The following is a 19,013-nucleotide window of genomic DNA, read 5'->3' as shown; positions in this document are numbered from 1 at the left end:
GCCCTGACCCTTCCCGTCATCCAGAATGGAAGAGCAGGGAGACTGAAGAGGCTCTTGAACATGATGTGACAGCTGGTGCTTTGCTCCATTGTGAGGAGGGAATGTGACAACCTTCTCTAATCGTGAGGGGAATGGGGTTCCATTCAGGGAACTCAAGGATAAAAGTGATAGTTGAGAGGAGAGTTTGTGTTTCTGTAGGAGTACCATTCTGTTGAATTGGTTTGGAAATGTACGCACTGTTACTCAGATGACAAGAAATGCAGTTGCTCTAATATTTCTCCAAGTCTTCTTTGTGCTCAGCACACTTAGGGGGTATGGGAGGGGGGTGAGCAGGGGAGGGTGTATTTAACCATTAATAGTTTCTTTGTCTCCTCAGGCCTAAATAGTCTATTTTGGATATCCAGGTATCTTTTACATAAATACAGGTCTTTCTCAACTTATGATGGGATTACGTCCCAATAGAGGCATAAGTTCAAAATATCATAAGTTGACAATGCATTTATTACACCTGACCTGAACAATAGAGCTTAGTTTAGCCCACCTTACATGTGCTCTTCCTTTAGCTCTTTTTTGGGCAAATTGCCTCGCACAAAGCCTATCTTATAATGAAGTGTTGAATATCTCATGTAATTTATTGAATACTGTATTGGACGTGAACAACAGAATGGTTGCGTGTCCATTATTCACCCTTGTAATCATGGGTATGCCCTGCCAGAATCATGGAGAAGTATTGTACTATGTATCTATAGCCCAGGAGAAGATCACAATTCAAAATTCTAAGTACAGTTTCTGCTAAATGTATATTGCTTTCACTCCATTGTCAAGTGGGAAAACCGTTAAATTGAATCTTTGTTAAATTAGGGACCATCTGTGGTGCCATTCACATTCACACTACTTTCTCCAGCAGTGGCCTAAGGTGACATCTAGAAGCACAACATAATTTTGGAATGGGTCCTGAATGTCAACAGTGGGGCTTATTTCTGCAGTGGGGTGACTGCTCTGGCCTGGGCTTTGAACTGATGATCACAGATATAATGCTCTGGTCCTGCATGACTTTTGGGAGGGATGTGCCGACAGGAACTGCTGGACCTGGTTCCAAACCTCCACTTCTTCATTCCAACCCTGACCTCTGGTGATTGCTCTGTCCTCTCTGCACCCTCACATCAATGCAACAGAACCCACACAAATGTCCAGATCCCCTGCATGCCACATACAAGAGACAAGGATCCAGGAACACTGTCTCAGAATCATCTCTCTGGTCAACTTTCATCACAAGACCATTACCACCCTCCCCTAATTAGACTGGAGCAATCTAGTACAACTCTCTTTTTTCCAGGCAAGAAAAAAAAAAAAAAGCACAAAGAAAAAGGGTAACTGATCTAATGATTCTAGATTTCTCTTCAACCTTTCCAGTACAGCAACGGCAAAAGCCACCTAACTTGCCTGATTTCTCTTCTTCCACGGTCCACCAGCCAGCCAAAAGAGGTCATCTCTCCTTTTCCTCTCTAGAAGGAACTTGCCCAAACTTTATCTTCCAGTTTCCCAGAGACACTAAACATCAGGCTTCACTGTAATGGTAAATGGTTAATTGGGACAAATCTGTTTACCAATAAGAGATCATGTAGCAAGGGATATTTACAAATTATTATCATTATATTTATACCCTGTCATAAATTTGAGTCTGTTATAGTAGTATAAAGTTCATGAATTACTTGCCACTATTGGAAGCCTGAGATAGAATGAGATGTTAAGTGAAAAATCATATATATTCATTCTTTAAGGAACATTTTTGAAATGCAATGTCAGGAAAACTCATATGGCTTTACATGAGGCAAAACATTCTTTCACTAAAGGGAAGTAAAAAAAAAGATTGAAATGCTTGATTAAAACACACACACACACATTTAAAACAATGGTGACAGTGGGGTGCCTGGGTGGCTCAGTCGGTTAAGCATCCGACTTCAGCTCAGGTCATGATCTCGCGGTCCGTGAGTTCAAACCCCGCATCGGGCTCTGTGCTGACCGCTCAGAGCCTGGAGCCTGTTTCAGATTCTGTGTCTCCCTCTCTCTCTGACCCTCCCCCGTTCATGCTCTGTCTCTCTCTGTCTCAAAAATAAATAAATGTTAAAAAAAATTAAAAAAAATAAAACAATGTTGACAGTAAATATTTAGCATCTGAAAAGAGTGTCCAATTTCATCCCAAAGGGAGCATTTTCAGTAGTTTATCACTCCTACTGCCACTTAGGCATTTACACAGACACACACACACACACACACACACACACACACACACGGAAATATTGCTTTAACTCACCATTCTTCAGGACTGTAAAGCTTTACTTTTACACTGGCCTCATTTTATTTAGTTCAGAAGCAGCTGCAAGATTTACCTAGTTCTGTCTTCGGGAATCATTAAGAATGGGTAGACAACTCTTTGTACTGTTAGTTGAAATATTTTCCTGATATAATTGACTAGCATAATACCAAGACGTTGATCTTAATGATTCAACTACTGGATATCCCTTAAGTTTGAGAAAGACTTTATAAGAATAGAAACAAAAATAATTGTTATCTGCTGATGCTTCTACCAAAGATGCTACTTTCATTAAAATATTTATTGAATGTTCACAGTAGTTTGGGCACCTTGATTGGCCCTAGATATATAGAATAGAAAGACCATTCTGATCTTCAGAGAGCTCAAATACAATTCTATTTAGCAAGTTGTTTGATTTCATGATTCTTCTTTATGTCTTTTTTATTCTCCCCCCCAAAAAAAATAAAATTAACACACACACACAAATTTAATTACCAGTTCTTTTTCACCTTGGATATCTGACAGTTGTGCACTATGGATTCATAAATGAGTCACATGCACATATACATCATTTTGAATATGGTCTCTCAGTAATTATATTTTTTTGCATACTTGTTCATTTGCTAGGAATAAATTATTAAGAATCTAAGATAATAGACACAGTTATGATTCTTTGGTACCACAATGTGATTCTTGTTTTTAAAAAGGGGGGGGGGGAAAGGCTGATGTTTCAGGACCTCATTTTTAAGCATATTCTGAGTAAACATGTCCTTGAGCTATTCTGTCTTTGAACTTTTTCTGTTTTCGTTAGGGCAAAACTCCCTTAAGACTGTACATGACAGTGCCATTAAAATACTGCTTTGTATCTATTTTTTTAAACCCAAAGTGAGCACAAATAAACACATGCAACATTAGTACACAGTTGTGCTTTTATACTGGTTAAGGGAGAACCAGAAATACTTTTTCCCTGCCTGAGATTTTAATTGCAAAAACCCCTTCATGGGTTTACATTGCATATCCAAGATTCTGTAAACTCCTGTCTCCATTTTATATTCTGCTAGCCTCCTCCCTGTGCATTTCAAAATCAGAACAAAGAGCCAGTCAAGGAAAGAAAATCCTTACAAAGTGCTGTTCTAATACAGCTGCCTCCTACTCTTCTTCAACCTAATGTTTATTAGCTTTTTGGTTTTGTAATGAATTGATAAGGAGTTTATAGAGATTAAAAGTCCTCACAAGAGTCATCACCTACCAAAGCAAATTCCACTGGCTTTGTAGGTGAAATGTGGTTGTAAATGGAAGATGGATGAAAGAAGCAGAACAATGTTAGCCGTATGATCCTACTTCAGAGAAGGTGGGGGAAAAAAGTGGTATTTAATTCCTTCAGTGTCTTGAGAATCTATCACTCAGACAGAACCCTTAACAGAAATCTAATTCTCCAGTTGCTGGACAAAGTTAATTAATTTGCAAATATATTTCATCTTCTAAGTGACAGCCTTGTCTACTGTAGGCAGTGAGGAAATAGAAGGCTGAAACTGGAGCATGAAGTGCTGTCGGGCTCACATGACATGACTCTAACCCTGGAGAATCGAGGTGACACCAGCTCGTTACATCTCCTCTAAATGAGCTCCTCGTAAAAGGGAAATATTTTGATTAAGGTAGTGAGGGGGGCACTTGCAATGCTCTCCATGTGCTGCTTCTAATTGCTTTGCCATACACTTATGTTTCTTCAAAGGAATGATGCCTGCAGGGACAGGTGCCCTCCTGATTTTTGTCATCAGCCTCAAGGTGGGTGGGGAGTTGTTTACTTTTGTTTCCTGATCCCTCTAGTCACTGCCTTAATCTCCAGGGCCTTCATTTTGGATCTACTCATCCTGAATGGGAGTCTTTCTAATTACTTTAGTTAGAGACTTGCACTGCCAACTTTCTAGCACAAGATTCAGTAAAGACCCTGGGATTCTAGTTTGGTGCTGTTTCTATGTATAGATTTCCAACTGTGAGGATCCCTTCCTAGTGTCCGAATCACTTTATAGACCTGTATGTTTCAATGGCATTGGCAGAATAATTACAAAGTCAAAACTGAGGGGGAGGGGGAAATAAAGTCTACATTCAGACTAGAGTCAGGCTCTCTCTCATTCCCAACCTAGGCAGTTCTGTCGTTTGTAAGGCTGGACTTCTAGGCCCCATCTGCTGACTCTGTAACATCCCAGATGCTAGTACACAAATCAGGAGAGCGTGTTATCAGCATAATGAGCAACGAGGAGGACAAAGTTGGACAAGGACAAAGTTGGAGAGTTATAAAGGAAAGATACCATGCAGAGCTTTGTGCCATATGATGGACCATGGCTTGTATTGCAAGTGCAATGAGAGGCCAATGAAGATATTTAGATAGAGAAATTAAATTACTTGAATTTATGTTTTTAAATATACTGTGGATATTGTATGGAGGATGGATGAGCAAGGAGAAAAGTAGAATCAGGGTTGCTGTTTTGAGAGGACTAGTCCCTGAAGATGGTGGGTTGGAAATGTTGACAGACTGAAGATGTATACTGGAAGTAGAAACAACAGGCCTTGCTAAAGGATTGAATGTAGAAAATGAGGGAATTGAAGGAAAAATGGGAGCATCAAATATGGCTACTATGTTTTTGGTTTTGAGCAACTGAATAGACATAAATACCAAAGAACTCAGTCTTTTTATAACATGGGCCTTAACATGATTTTATTGGTTCCTGTCCAAAGGGGAGCATGGCCCCTAACACTCAGTTCGGTGATCAGACCTTTAAAACAAACTTTTCTGGTGTTTTCTCTCTGTTTTCTGCCCTTGAGATATTATTGTTCTTTTCAGCAACTGCATTGGCTAGGACCACCCTTGTTACTCCATTCTGGATATCCTCATAGGTACACTGAGACTTAATCAGTTCACAAATCCCTCTTGGAAAAACCCTGTCTTTTGCACAGACACATGCCTCCATCCTCTGCTATTGTTTATTCTAGTCCCACACCCAGCACTTGCCCTGCCTTTGTGATGGGTATAGTTTTAGATTCTATCTCCTTTCATCTTGAATCTATTTCATTCTGGTTTACTGAGCCTTTTCCTGCTTAGTCTTGAAATAGAAAAGATAAATACAGTGGTACCAAAATCTGTATCAAGTTTTTACAAAAATTTACCCTCACTTTGTATCCAGCACAGCCAGAAAAACATACTCTGAAAAGCACCCGCCCCCCCTTTGGCTGTTCCTAAGCACCACCAGCATTATAGAAATATCAATTGCTTTATCTAAAGCACTCAGTTCATTAATAACCAAAGGCATACACTCTAGAAATAATTACACAATTGTGAAAAACTATAATTAAAGGGATTCCTAAGAAAAAAAGGAAAGAGAAATTTTATTTAAAAGAGAAAAGGACAATAGAACTGTGTGTGTTCCTTTCCAAAGACCAGAGCTATTCCATGTCTTGTTAGTGGGCATCCATTTGAAAATTTTAAGATCTACATCTCATTTACTATCTTGCAAAGGAGAAAAGCAAAAGTTCTGTTTCTCTTCATTTGGCAACCATAGATTTATTTCTAGGAGACCTTTGCAATATACCAATCAAATGAGTTGTAGCTAAATGATCATTTTATTCACATGCTGTAGGTCCAGTGAACTAATGAACAGGAGAACTATTTTCTTAATTCACAATTGTATAATTCTGCTACACAAAGGGGTGGGGGGAGGAGGAGGGGTAAGGGGGAAGAGAAGAAAAAAACATTTTTTCAAAATTGGTGTTAAAAGAATCCGTAAGCCAGTTAAAAAAAAATGATCAATCACCTCCTGCAATCTAAAAATGGGGATATAAAGCAATTTTTATAATTCCAGATAGCACTAAAAAGCTTGAAATTGCTTCATTCTTTTCAAAGAAAACATTATTCTAGCTAAACTTTCCACCCAGTTGTCATGACAACCTTGCGGTTTTCTACCATGTAGAGACAATTAGATATTAACCTGGGCATTTAAGAAAGACACTTCTAAGTTCAAGAAAGACTTGTTGATTTGTGTTTGGCTGAGTGGACCAAAGAATGACTATTATAATTTTGCCTGGAGCTAATATTATTTGAGCCTTCCAGGCTATTGTCTTAGAAAGGAGTAGCTCTGATTTTTATAGTACAATAAACACAGTCGAGAGAAAGAAGATATAAATGGGTGTGTTAAACAGTACACTACCAACTGGAAAACTAGAGAAAGTTGTGTTTTTTTTATTCTTTAATATGACTGACATCACTGTAGATTTATACAAAATGGGAGAGTAATTTACCTAAGATTTAATTGGAGAAAGAAGTGGCAGGGAACTGTATCTCTATGCTTTAACAAACAACAGTTATTAAATCTGCAGCCCTCTTTCATTTTCTTATATATCTTGTGAGAGACAGCAAGGGAAGCAATGAGATGGAAACCACCTGAGAATGCAGAAATTAATCCTTCCTTTATTAGGGTTTTTGTCTAACTGGCACTCTTCCTTTTTCAATTCAGGTAATAAAATTCTTTTTTTTTTCATTATCTTCCTTGCTATTAAAGTTTTTTTTTTTTTCCAACTTACCTAATACAGCCAGAGTAGGAGAAGGGTGGGTGCATATGGTTGGGAAGGAAGAACTTTTTAGATTAAATGGACTCCTAAAATGGATCTGAGGCATTGTTGTCATTGAGTATTTAACTCTAATACCATGCAATTTCCCTGTTTAATGTAGATGTTTACATAGACTAGAGCTATCACCCAAATATGTGCCATAAAGATGAGGAACGTGGTAAAATGCATTTAAAAATGTGACTATAAAAGAACAGTAATTTTTGTTTGAAAAAAAAAATTAGGGTTTTTCTCTTCAATGTACTAACCCAAGGAAGCAATATATTTTCTCATTATGCTGTCATTGTTCAAAATATTTAGGGAGCTCTTCTCTTGGAAATTGCTTCTAGAGTCTCTTGCATGTTATTTCAATTGTCCTAAGAAAAGCAAATCTGTATTCTTTGAGAGTAAGCCAAGTCTATTAAAAAGGTGGATATTAAAGTTTGGAAAAACCATTTTTACTTTACTGGGTTTTTTCATATTTTTAAGGAGCAATGAAGATGGCATTTATGTGTGCCTGAGTGAGGGGACATGGGTAGCTATATTAGTTTTCTAGGACTGCCATAACAAAATACCACAGATTGGATGGCTTAAACAACAAAAATGTATTTCCTCATGGTTTTTGGGCTGGAAGTCCTAGATCAAGGTTCTCACTGGCAGGGTTGTTTTCTTCTGAGGGACATGAGAAAAAGATCTATTCCAGGCTTCTATCCGCAACAATGATGGCTGTTTTCTCCCTGTGTCTTTACGTAGTCTTCCCTCTATACATGTCTGCATCTAAATTTCCTCTTCTTATCAGGACATTAGTCACATTGGATTAGTGCTTCCTTTAATGACACCATTTTAACTTAATTACCTCTTTAAAGACTCTAGCTCTGAACACAGTTACATTCTGAGGTACTGGGGTTAGAACTTCAACCTATGAATTTGGGGTGGGAGGAACACAATTCATTCCATAACAATGGATATGACTTCTTAATAGGATTTGATTACAGTTCCCACAGAGACGTTTCTGTGAAGGAAAATATTCATTGGATGTTGTATTAGGTATCATTTGCTGCATAACAACACATCCCGACATTTAGTGTCTTAAAAAAAGTATTGTTATGTTTCATAGTTCTGTGGGATGGTTAGATGATTCTTTTGCTGGCTCACCCAGGCTCACTTATATGGCTGCATTCAGCTTGAGAGCCTTCTGTATTGGAAGATACACCATGGATTTATTGACCTGTTTGGCAATTAGTTCGAGAGGAGGGATACTAAATTCTCTTCGTAGGGACTCTCATCCACCAGTAGGCTAGGCCTACTTTTTTACATGCCAGTCTCAGAGCAGTGCCCCAGGAAAGCACAGGAAAAATCTATAAGGTGTCTTGCGGCCCAGACTCTGGACCTCATGTCCTTTATTTCTAGTGAAATAAATAAGCCCTGGAAATACAATGTACAGCATGGTAACTATAGTTAATAATCCTGTATTGCATGTCTAAAAATTGCTTAAGAGAGTAGATCTTACAAGTTCTCCTCACAAGAAAAAACCCTGCAACTATGTACGGTGATGAATGTTAACTAGACTTATTATGGGGATCAGTTCACAATATATACAAATATTGGATTATTATGTTATACACCTAAAATTAATATAATGTTATATGTCAATGATACCTCAATTTTTGAGCAATGGATTTTCTTTTGGTCAGAGTAAGTCATAAGTTAGTCCAAATTCAAGGAGTTGGGAATAGATTTTACCTTTTGATGGGAGGAAATACAAATAAATTATATTCATATTTAATTTAACACACATGTATAAATTCTGTAATTTTATGCCATACTTTTTAATGGCATATGAACTTTTTGGAGGGAAATAGTGGCCCACATAAGTTGAAGTTTATTTTGAAGCTTCTTTATTTTTTTATTATTTTTTAAAATGTTTATTATTGAGAGAGTGTGCACTTGCAAATGGGGGAGGGACACAGAAAGTAGGACGGCGGATCTAAAGAGGGTTCTACACTGACAACAGCGAGCCCCATACAGGGCTTGAACCCAGAAACCACAAGATCATGACCTGAGCCAAAGTTGGTTGCTCAACCAACTGAGCCACCCAGGCACCACAGTGGCACACATAAATTGAAACAGAATTTATTTTTTTAATTCCCATTATTAGCATTTGAAAACATTTTATTCCTGTTTTATTTTTAAATCTTACTGATTTTGATTAAGTATTGAATAAATCTTTAATAAGTGTAGTTTGCATTCAAGCACACACTAGCTAAATGATGAAAGAGACAACCAAAGAAGTTGCTGAAGAGCAGAAAACAGAGGCTCAAAGATAGAGTGTCTTAGATTATTTCATGTTCTAAGGAATAGAAAAATATCATCACTCAGGTAATAAAGCCTTATTGTAAAGAAACTTGAACAAATAAAGAAACATTGAAAATGACCTCTCCATTGAGATCCAGCCCCAGGATAATACCTAGAGTATTAGTACATCTTAGTAGGCACATGATATGGGGTATGGCAACTGTATTAGTTTCCTGAGACTTCTATAACAAATTACCACAAATCTGGTGGCTTAAAGCAAAAGATATTTAAGCTTTCTGGAGGCCAGAAGTCCAAAATCCAGTAAAGGCTATGCTTCCTTTAGGAAGTCTAGGAGAAAATCTTTCCTTACCTCTTTGGCTTCTGGTAGCTGCTCCAGAATTCTTGGCTTGTGGTTGTATCACTACCATCTCTGCCACTATTTTTACATTGCCTTGTCCTCTGTGTGTCTGTGTTGTATCTGCTTGCCTTCTCTTACCAGGACTTTTGTGATGGCATCTAGGCCCTACCCAGATAATCCAGGGCAATCTACTCATGTCAAAATCCTTAATTACATCTGCAAATATTTTTTTTTTCCAAATAAGAAAATTTACAAATTGCAGGGATTAGGGCTTGATATCTTTGGGTGGCCATTATTCAATGTACTACAGCTATCACCAACTCCAAGCATTGTCACATCTCTTAAACTGACCTGTTGTGGAAGACCAATAAAATGTAAGAAGGCAAGAAATGGAACTGGAGGGTATTATGCTAAGTGAAATAAGTCAGTCAGAGAAAGATATCCTATGTTTACACTGATATGTGGAACTTGAGAAACTTAACAGAAGACCATGGTTGAAACAGAAGGGGGGAAAATAGTTATAAACAGAGAGGGAAGCAAATCATAAGAGACTCTTAAATACAAAGAACAATCTGAGGGTTTATGGGGGGGGGTGGAGGAGAGGGGAAATGGGTGATTGGCATTGAGGAGGGCACTTGTTGGGATCAGCGCTGGGTGTTGTATGTAAGAAATGAATCACGGGAATCTACCCCCAAAACCAAGAGCACACTGCATATGCTGTATGTTAGCCAACTTGACAATAAATTATATTAAAAAATTTTAGAAATAAAAAACCATTAAAAAAAAAAGAAAGAAAGAAATGTGTGGATATTCAACTGTGTCAGCCTGGCCATGTTTATCCTTATCATCAGACCCAGGACCATAGTCTTCCACTTAACCATGTTCCATATAAGTATATGCAGCTCATTATCATTTAGGATTCCTCTAATTTAGGATTCAGAGGACTTTCTCAGTTGCAGTAACTAGAAGATGGGAGGATATGACCCACATTTGTGTGTGTGTGTGTGTGTGTGTGTGTGTGTGTGTGTGTGTGTAAATCCCCTTGTGTTAGAATACCTACATTAATTCTCCTGAATCCCAGTTTAGAAAAAGCAGCAAAACTCAGAAGAAAGAAGAGCTGCACTTTCCTCTGAGTTTTAAGGAGACACAGAAATGTCCACTGATGCCTTCCTAGATGACAACCAGACCACAGAACTCTAACTCTTGTATCCCAGAGACAATCTAGAAGGGCAGGAATGGCTCCATGTATTCTGGAGGCCAACTGATCCCATCTTTGTTCTGTTAAAATCTTTGGGCCAACTCTTATCTCTCATAAAAGTGCATATGCATAATATTTCACATATAATTTTGGGAGATATGGTAATTGCAAGTGTAACCTAAGATAGATTATATGTTTTACGAGAGCAGGAATCTTGGAATATTTGTATTTCAAGTGCCTAGAACAGAACCAGGGTATCTGAAGCCTTGTAAAAACCTTGCTTTGAGAGACTTTAGCAGGGACAAGAGATTTAATAAAAGCTTTTCTGTGCAGCACATTCCCTGAAATGTAGTTAATGATTTTAGGTTTATGGCTACTGGTTACCACATATAAGCATACTTAACTAAAGCCCGAGGCCATTCTAGTACTTTCTTTCAAAGACTTTAATTTATTTGTAACAGAGTCATCATATGTAAGTCAGGGCAAGTTTGATAAGACAATCTGTAAAGGCTGTAAAATTTTCCATATGCCTAAGAATCACCTAGATGGTTTGCTTAAAATCTGCTTCCTGAGCCAACCACTCCAGAAACTGCAATTCAGTAGAGGTGTGCCGCAAGGTGATTCAGATTCAGATGGTAGAGGAGAGCGTTTTGAGAAACACTGTCTGCAGCAACATTCCAGAACTTCCAGCTTTGATATGCCATGTTCTAGCAAAGGCAACATAGGAGTTGTACTCAATAGGTGCAATGGGTGATATGGTGAACACAGTAATGCCAAAAACAGTGCCATTCTAAATTGTTTCCATGATGCTTTGAAGAAACGTGTCCTTTAAGTTGTGAGCCCCTCTTCTGGCCATAATAATAAGATATTGTTTACTACAACAAAGTAGCTACATTTGAACCTTCATCAAAAGAGAAAATTTTTTTGTTTTACAAGAAAAAGAAATGGAACTCTATCTTCCTTGATGTGTGGTTCACTCCTAGACATCTGTCATTTCAGGATCCATGTCATTTTTTTCAGCCCCACTTTGTAATCCTTTATCAAAGAACATGCTGGCAGTTTTTGAAAAGATTTGAGACACACATCCACACAAAAGGACCTAGAGAGAAAGCTGTACTTTTATTGATGGAAATGAGCTGTCTGTGTGATCATCATGTTTCCATCTCTACATCTGGAGAGTAGTTCTCCATTACAGACAGTTATGATACTTTAATGAAACTACATGTTCACATTTCGCTTATATCATCTATCTTTATCTAAGTTAACTATGTCAAAAAACAAAATAAAATAAATATTAGAGGAAAGTATTGAACCTATATTTGAACTCCTTTTTTTTTCTTTGTGGGGATTTCAGAAGCAAGGTCATGCTTTAAAAATTTAGAGTAATGGGTTATTTGCTAAGATTGTAATGATCAGATTATCCTCAGGCAAACCAGTAGAAAAAGGGCCATGCTTAGCAAACCCTGCTTCTAACAGAGAGCATCAAGAGCTGACTGACGAAAGTGGCTGACCTGGCTTTTTCTTCTTTGAATTGAGGGTTATTAGTTACAACCTGTAGATGCTTCCTGAGGTGACTGTTTCTGGGTTTGTCTTTGACAAAGTATCAAGAAACCTGAAAAAAAAAAAAAGCTAAAAATATGCCACTATGGTCTCTCAGTATACACATATAAGTGACAAACCTTTAGACAGCTCGGATTTTAGAAGACACATAATTTGAATACATATGTACGTTGTCCCTTTTATAAAAATGTAGCGTTTGGGGTGTCTGGGTGGCTTAGCTGGTTGAGCATCCAACTATTTTGGCTCAAGTCATCCCAGCTTCTTGGCATCGAATCTCACATCAGGCTCCATGCTGATGCTCCCCCTCTGCCCCTTTCCTCTGCTTACACACTCTCACTCTAAAATCAAAATCAAAATCAAATCAAATAATGTAGCGCTACATGCTATATTTATTTTTTTAAGTCACAATCCTCTCAATTATGTCTTTGATCAGATTTTGTTATTCACTTCTAATAAATCATAATTATAATCAAGTCCTAGAGAATTTGAATAATATAATTAATACATTTGCTCTGATAGGTATATATCAAACTGAAGTCCCTGGAAACAGAGAACAGAACTTATTTTTAATCATGTATACAATATTTATAAAAATAGACCCTGTGTTAGCTTCAAAGAAAATCCTCAATGAATTTGAAACCAAAAAAAAAAAAAAACACAGATTTTTTTTTTTTTTTTAGCTAAGCTGTGATTATTTTTAGAAACCATTGGCAAAAAATACAATCTGGAATACCCAATGACATGGGAATTAAACAAAATCAGCAAAACATATATTTTGAACAACTTATATCTAAAACAAAATGGAAGTATAGAATGCCTAAAAAATAGTGATTGCATTAAAATGTTTATAATTTATATTAAAGATGCGTTTGAAGGAAAATGCATAGCCTAAAACTATTACATTACTAAACAACAATACTTGAGAAGTATTCAACTGGAAATATAGAAAAAGAGAAACAGAAAAATCTAAAGAAATTAAAACTTTAAAATTGACTAATTAAAAATGAATGACAAATCTAGGTGCTGATTTATTTATTTTTTATTTTTATTAAAAAAAATTTAATGTGTATTTACTTTTGAGAGAGAGAGAAGGGAGAGAGAGATGGGCAGAGAGAAAGGGAGACACAGAATCCAAAGCAGGCTCCAGGCTCTGAGTAGTCAGCACAGAGCCTGACATGGGGTTCGAACCCACAAACCATGAGATCATGACCTGAGCTGAAGTTGGACACCCAACTGACTGAGCCACCCAGGTGCCCCGGTGCTGATTTATTTTAATTTTATTTGTTTTACATTTATTTATTTCTGGGAGACAGAGAGAGACAGAGCGTGAGCAGGGTAGGGTCAGAGAGAGAGGGAGACACAGACTCAGAAGCAGGCTCCAGGCTCTGAGCTGTCAGCACAGAGCCCGACGCAGGGCTTGAACCCACGAACCGTGAGATCATGACCTGAGCCAAAGTCAGACTCTCAACTGACTGAGACACCCAGGCGCCCCCTGGTGCTGATTTAAAAAAAAAAAAAAAAAAAAAAAAAAAAAAGAAGTAAAGATATCATTATAGCAAAGAAAGCACAAAACCAGAAACAAGGACAGATGAAATAAACCTTGGAAAAAAGGAAGTTAAAAGAATAATAAATATTTTCTAAACTTCTTTCAAAAATACTCTGAAAACATAAATGAAAGGAAACAATTTTTTTCAGATTAGAAATTATCTAAATTTAAATAGGTATATATATATTATCTAATTAGGTAGATTATGAAGAATAAACTTTGAGAAAGTTATCAAACAGGCAAATATCATGAAGGAGGCAGGCCCAAAAACTTGCTGAGATACTTTTTTTTTTCCAAGTCTTCAATGAAGACACTTTTAATACTATATACAAGAAGGAAACCACTTATTTCCTTCTTAAAAACAAGTCTGAACATAGCCCTTAAAAAAAGAAAGAAAAGATTGTTTTATCATATGAATATTGACACAAACATCATGAAGAAAATATTACCAAAATGATTTCAGGAGAAATTAATATAATATTATACTATGATCAAGTGGAGCCAATTTCAAAAATGCAAGGATGGCAAATTTGGGATTAACTGATTGCTAGCCAGCTGCCTGGGATGGGAAGGCTAAATTGATTACCCACCCAGTACAGCATCTTACAAGAAAAGCATAGCATTTCCTAGAGGAATATGAACATAACAGGAAGGTGTCATTGACTCTGAATAATTTTTTCTTTTTAACTAGGCTCCGTGCTGGGCATAGAGCTTGAATGTGGGGTTTGAACTCACGACCCTGAGATCAAGAACTGAGCTGATATAAAGAGTGGGACACTTAACTGAGCCACCTAGGCATACCTCTGAATTAAATTTTTAACCTGTCCCCTGGACAGCTACAAGATTTAGAAGCTGAATCAATGTTATCAGATTAGTTAGAATCAGAAATGCAAGGATGGTTCAATAATGAGAAATCTATTAAAATATTTCAAGTTTATGAAAAACTTAACAAAAGAAAATGTTTATCTTGATAAAGGCCAAAAGAAAATGGAAATAACATATTCAACCTCCACTTCAAACTTTAAAACAATTTATAACGCCTTTGCCTCAATTGAAAATATGGAGACATTCCTGGCATGACATGAATACATTTTGTATATTCAAAACCAGGATCCATGATTAATGGTAAAACATATAAGGCATTCTCATTACTGCTTTCAAAGGAAACATTACCACTGTCTACCCCCAAAAAAAAAAAAAAAAAAAAGTCAAAAGACAAACGTAAGTGATAAACTTGAGAATGGTTTATCATATAGAAAATAAGACAAAGAGCTAATATCTATAATACAGAGTTCCTAAAATTAAAAAAGAAATCAAAAGGACAGCAAACAAAACAGTCATGAGCAGGAGTCACACTAGAAAAGAAGTATAAATAAATCTTAGGTCATCTCAATTTATAATCAAATAAATGCAAATTTAGACACTTATATATCCATAAGATAGGCAAGATTAAAATTTTATGTAATATCCCAAATGGGTAGGAGAATTGGGAAGTGTGCACTAACATATTCCTGTGATGAGAATATAAATTGGCACATATTTTTGAAAAAAAATTGGCCGTATCTAGCAAAATATTAGGCCTACATACTCAATGAGCCAGCAGTTCCATCTCTAAGATTTTTCTCCCATAGATTTACTTGTACCTGTGAACAAAGTTGAGTACAATGATTGTCATTGCAAAATGTTTTTTTTTAATTCATTAATTTATTTTGATTGAGGGGGTGCTTGAAGGAGCAGAGAGAGAGGGAGAGAGACAGAACCCAAAGCAGGCTCCACACCACCGGTGCTGAGCCTGATGCGGGGCTGGAATTCACAAACCATGAGATCATGACCTGGGTGGAAACCAAGAGTTGGACACTTAACTGACTGAGCCACCCAGGCACGGTGCAAGATTATTTTTAATAGCAATAAAGCTGTCGATCTAAATACGTATAGAAACTGGTTACACTGTTACATTCATGTGCTGGAATGAAGGAATGCTACATATACTAATATAAAAAGGTGATCATAATATATTGACAAGTAAATGAAGTAATTGATTCCATTTGTATAAAAAATACTAGAAATACTAGAAGAAAACAAAACTGAAGCAGGGGTTTTATTTTGGAAGTAGAAAAGGGGAGTCTAAAGGGGAAGAATTTTATTTTCCTTTTTTATAATCTCTGGCTTATTGTTTGACCAACATGTAATAACTTAGTAGTAACCAAAATAATAATAATAATAATAATAATAATAATAATAATAATAATAATAAATATTTTTTTAAGCTGTGAATAAGGAGGGAGAGATGAGCCAGCAGCAAAAGTGGTATGTCTTATTCCTTTTGGACTTGATAATGCTGTCAATAGTATCTCATAAATTTTAGCATATAAGGTAGTACTTTATTTATTTATTTTTTAACGTTTATTTATTTTTGAGACAGAGAGAGACAGAGCATGAACAGGGGAGGGGCAGAGAGAGAGGGAGACACAGAATCCGAAACAGGCTCCAGGATCTGAGCTGTCAGCACAGAGCCCGACACGGGGCTCGAACTCACGGACTGTGAGATCATGACCTGAGCTGAAGTCAGATGCTTAACCGACCAAGCCACCCAGGCGCCCCTAAGGTAGTACTTTTAATGACTATGGATCCATAATACTCAGTATCAAATGTCAAGCACTGAGTAACTATGTATCAAATAAGGAAGTGTATTCTCTACCTTTACCACAGAGGCATTTGGGCAAAGAAAATTAATTTGGGACCTTGGTGCAGAATATAATGGTTTGCTTTGATATTGGAGGGAATGCATTCTACTTTTTTTCAGATCTTTCTGTATCTCTGTCAGAGCAGATAGTGTTAATCAACATGGGTCCTAAGTCAGTTGTAGTAAAAAAAAAAAAAAAAAAAAAAAATGATGCCTACTCCAGAATTTTCAGAGCCTTAAATCTGGGATAGATCTGTATGTACTGAAATAATAAATAAATGAATATATATATATATATATATATATATATATATATATATTTTTTTTTTTTTTCTTTAAGTAGAGAAATATCTGAATGGTCAGGTTCTCATTTCACTGTTATCATGAGTCAAATGTTCGCTACACATATCTTCTCTTTCTTGTCCTGTTCTTTCTGGAATCTGTCATTTCCTATTATTTACTATTTTGCTTAGCTAAAATATTTTCTTTATCTCTGTTTATTGACATTTCTGAATATCAATTGTATGAGTGTGATCTATTCAATCATTCCCTGAGCAATGATGTATCAAATTCATTAAAACCAGAGACTAACTTGGAAAATGAAAGAGGAATATAAAATTAACTCTAGAAAATCACTGTTAAAGTTTTGCTAATTTTAATGCTTTTTGCTTAGAATGGAGATGGGGTTAGCCTTTATGCCATTAATGATTTAACTGTTTACTGACAGAAAATATCCAACTTACCTTGCTTATAGGAATGCAAGGTTCTCCAAATGAAGTAAAAAAAAGAAAAGAAAAGGAAGGGAAAGAAAAGAAAATTCTAACATCTGTCAGGATTATTCCTTCCAACCCTGATTTTTCATTTCCCATAATGAACCTTCAGGTATATACAGTCATCTAATATGCCTTCTTAATTTACCCTCTTGATGTCTCTCCTAGTGTCTTTGTTAATGAAGACTTCCTACTGCACTCAGACCATTGTGATCTTTTCCTTCTTTATGTTTCCATGGAACCCTCTGTCACTCATTGTGAGTCTATTTACCTTCAACTTAATGGAATTTCATGCCACTAAGTTACTCTGACCTTGAAGCGACTTAGTCTCTCTAGGTTTCACTTTCCTTATCTACAAATTTAAGCAGCTGAAGGAATTCAACTGTTTAGTCAACAAGTATCATCATTATTATTATTATTATTATTATTATTATTATTATTATTATTTTTACTAATGCCCACTTTATGCTGGCCCCTCTTCTATGTGCTGGGGACCTAGCAATTAAAAACAATTTGCTACTCCCTTGAAGTTTCATTCCTGTGGGGAGAGAACACAATATTAGCAGAGTAAATATGTATGTTATATGGTGAATTAAATGATGGTAAGTACTATGAAGACAATAGGTGAGGAGAAGTGGGATTGGAACACCAGAGGAAGGTCAGCAGTTTAAATGAAAATGAACTTCCAACCCTAATATTCTGAGTTTATATGTATTTATATATATATTTATATATATCCCTCAGGAGGATGATACATTCCAGGAGAGTAGGAAATGCATCATCAAGGTCTGCTTTTTTGTTTGTTTATTTATTCATTTTGAGAGAGAGCACACATGCACATGAGTGGGGGAGAGGCAGAGAGAGAGAGATGGAGAAGGTAGAATCCCAAGCAGGCTCTGCAGTGTCACCCCAGAGCCCAATGTAGGGCTCAAACCCATGAACCACAAGATCATAACCCAGGCTAAAATCAAGAATTAGATGCCCACCTGACTGAGCTACCTGTGTGCCCCATCAGGGGCTGTTTCATGCTATGAAGAATATGGTAAAATGAATGAGAGTTTAGGTTTTGAAGTCTTAAAGATTTGGACAATAATTCCAGGTCTGCAACTCACTTGCTCTTTGACCAAACAAGTTTCTGAATATCTCTGAGACCTTGTTCCTTCCTCTGGAAAATAATATCTAGCTTATAAGATTGTTGTGAGCATGAAATTAGAACGTTCATATGAAGACATCATAGTGCCTGACCCACTGTAAGCACCCAACAAGTGGGAGCTGTATCATTTACTCTATATAAAAAGTTGATATCCATTACCATTTTATTGAATTAAAAGGTATTGAATATGTTATGTACTAAAATTAAATGTATTCTTGGGGCACCTGGGCAGCTTAGTCAGTTCAGCATCAGACTTCAGTTCTTCATGATCTCACAGTTTTTGGGTTTGAGCCCTCGTTGGGCTCTGTGTGGGCAGCACAGAGTCTGGGATTCTCTGTCTCCCTCTCTCTCTGCCCCTCCCCTGCTTGCTCACTCTCTCTCTCTCTCTCTCTCTCAAGAATAAATAGTTTAAAAATATTTTAAAAAATAAAAATAAAGTGTATTCTCATAAATGAACCCTCTGGAATCTTTCACTTTCTCAGAACTCCTTTATCCTTATAGGCTACATATAACAGGGATATTAGGTATTCAAAAAGT

At 36.6% G+C, this 19,013-nt stretch overlaps 1 long non-coding RNA gene across 2 annotated transcripts; it reads right to left on the bottom strand.

The window, feature by feature from the left end:
* Positions 1 to 11,192: 11,192 nt before the first annotated feature.
* Positions 11,193 to 17,499, bottom strand: LOC122242048. 2 transcript variants are annotated; one of them, XR_006222201.1, is made up of 4 exons: positions 17,297 to 17,499; positions 15,459 to 15,513; positions 12,276 to 12,376; positions 11,193 to 11,471 (listed from the first exon to the last, which is right to left on the bottom strand). It is a non-coding gene; the product is annotated as an uncharacterized LOC122242048 (long non-coding RNA). The 2 variants fall into 2 exon arrangements; XR_006222202.1 differs by lacking the exon at positions 11,193 to 11,471 and adding an exon at positions 11,482 to 11,863.
* Between the last annotated feature and the right edge of the window lie 1,514 nt (positions 17,500 to 19,013).

Source organism: Panthera tigris, chromosome C2 (genome assembly GCF_018350195.1).
Source record: "Panthera tigris isolate Pti1 chromosome C2, P.tigris_Pti1_mat1.1, whole genome shotgun sequence".
Taxonomy (NCBI): Eukaryota; Metazoa; Chordata; class Mammalia; order Carnivora; family Felidae; genus Panthera; species Panthera tigris.
This window is presented reverse-complemented; position numbering and strand designations above follow the sequence as displayed.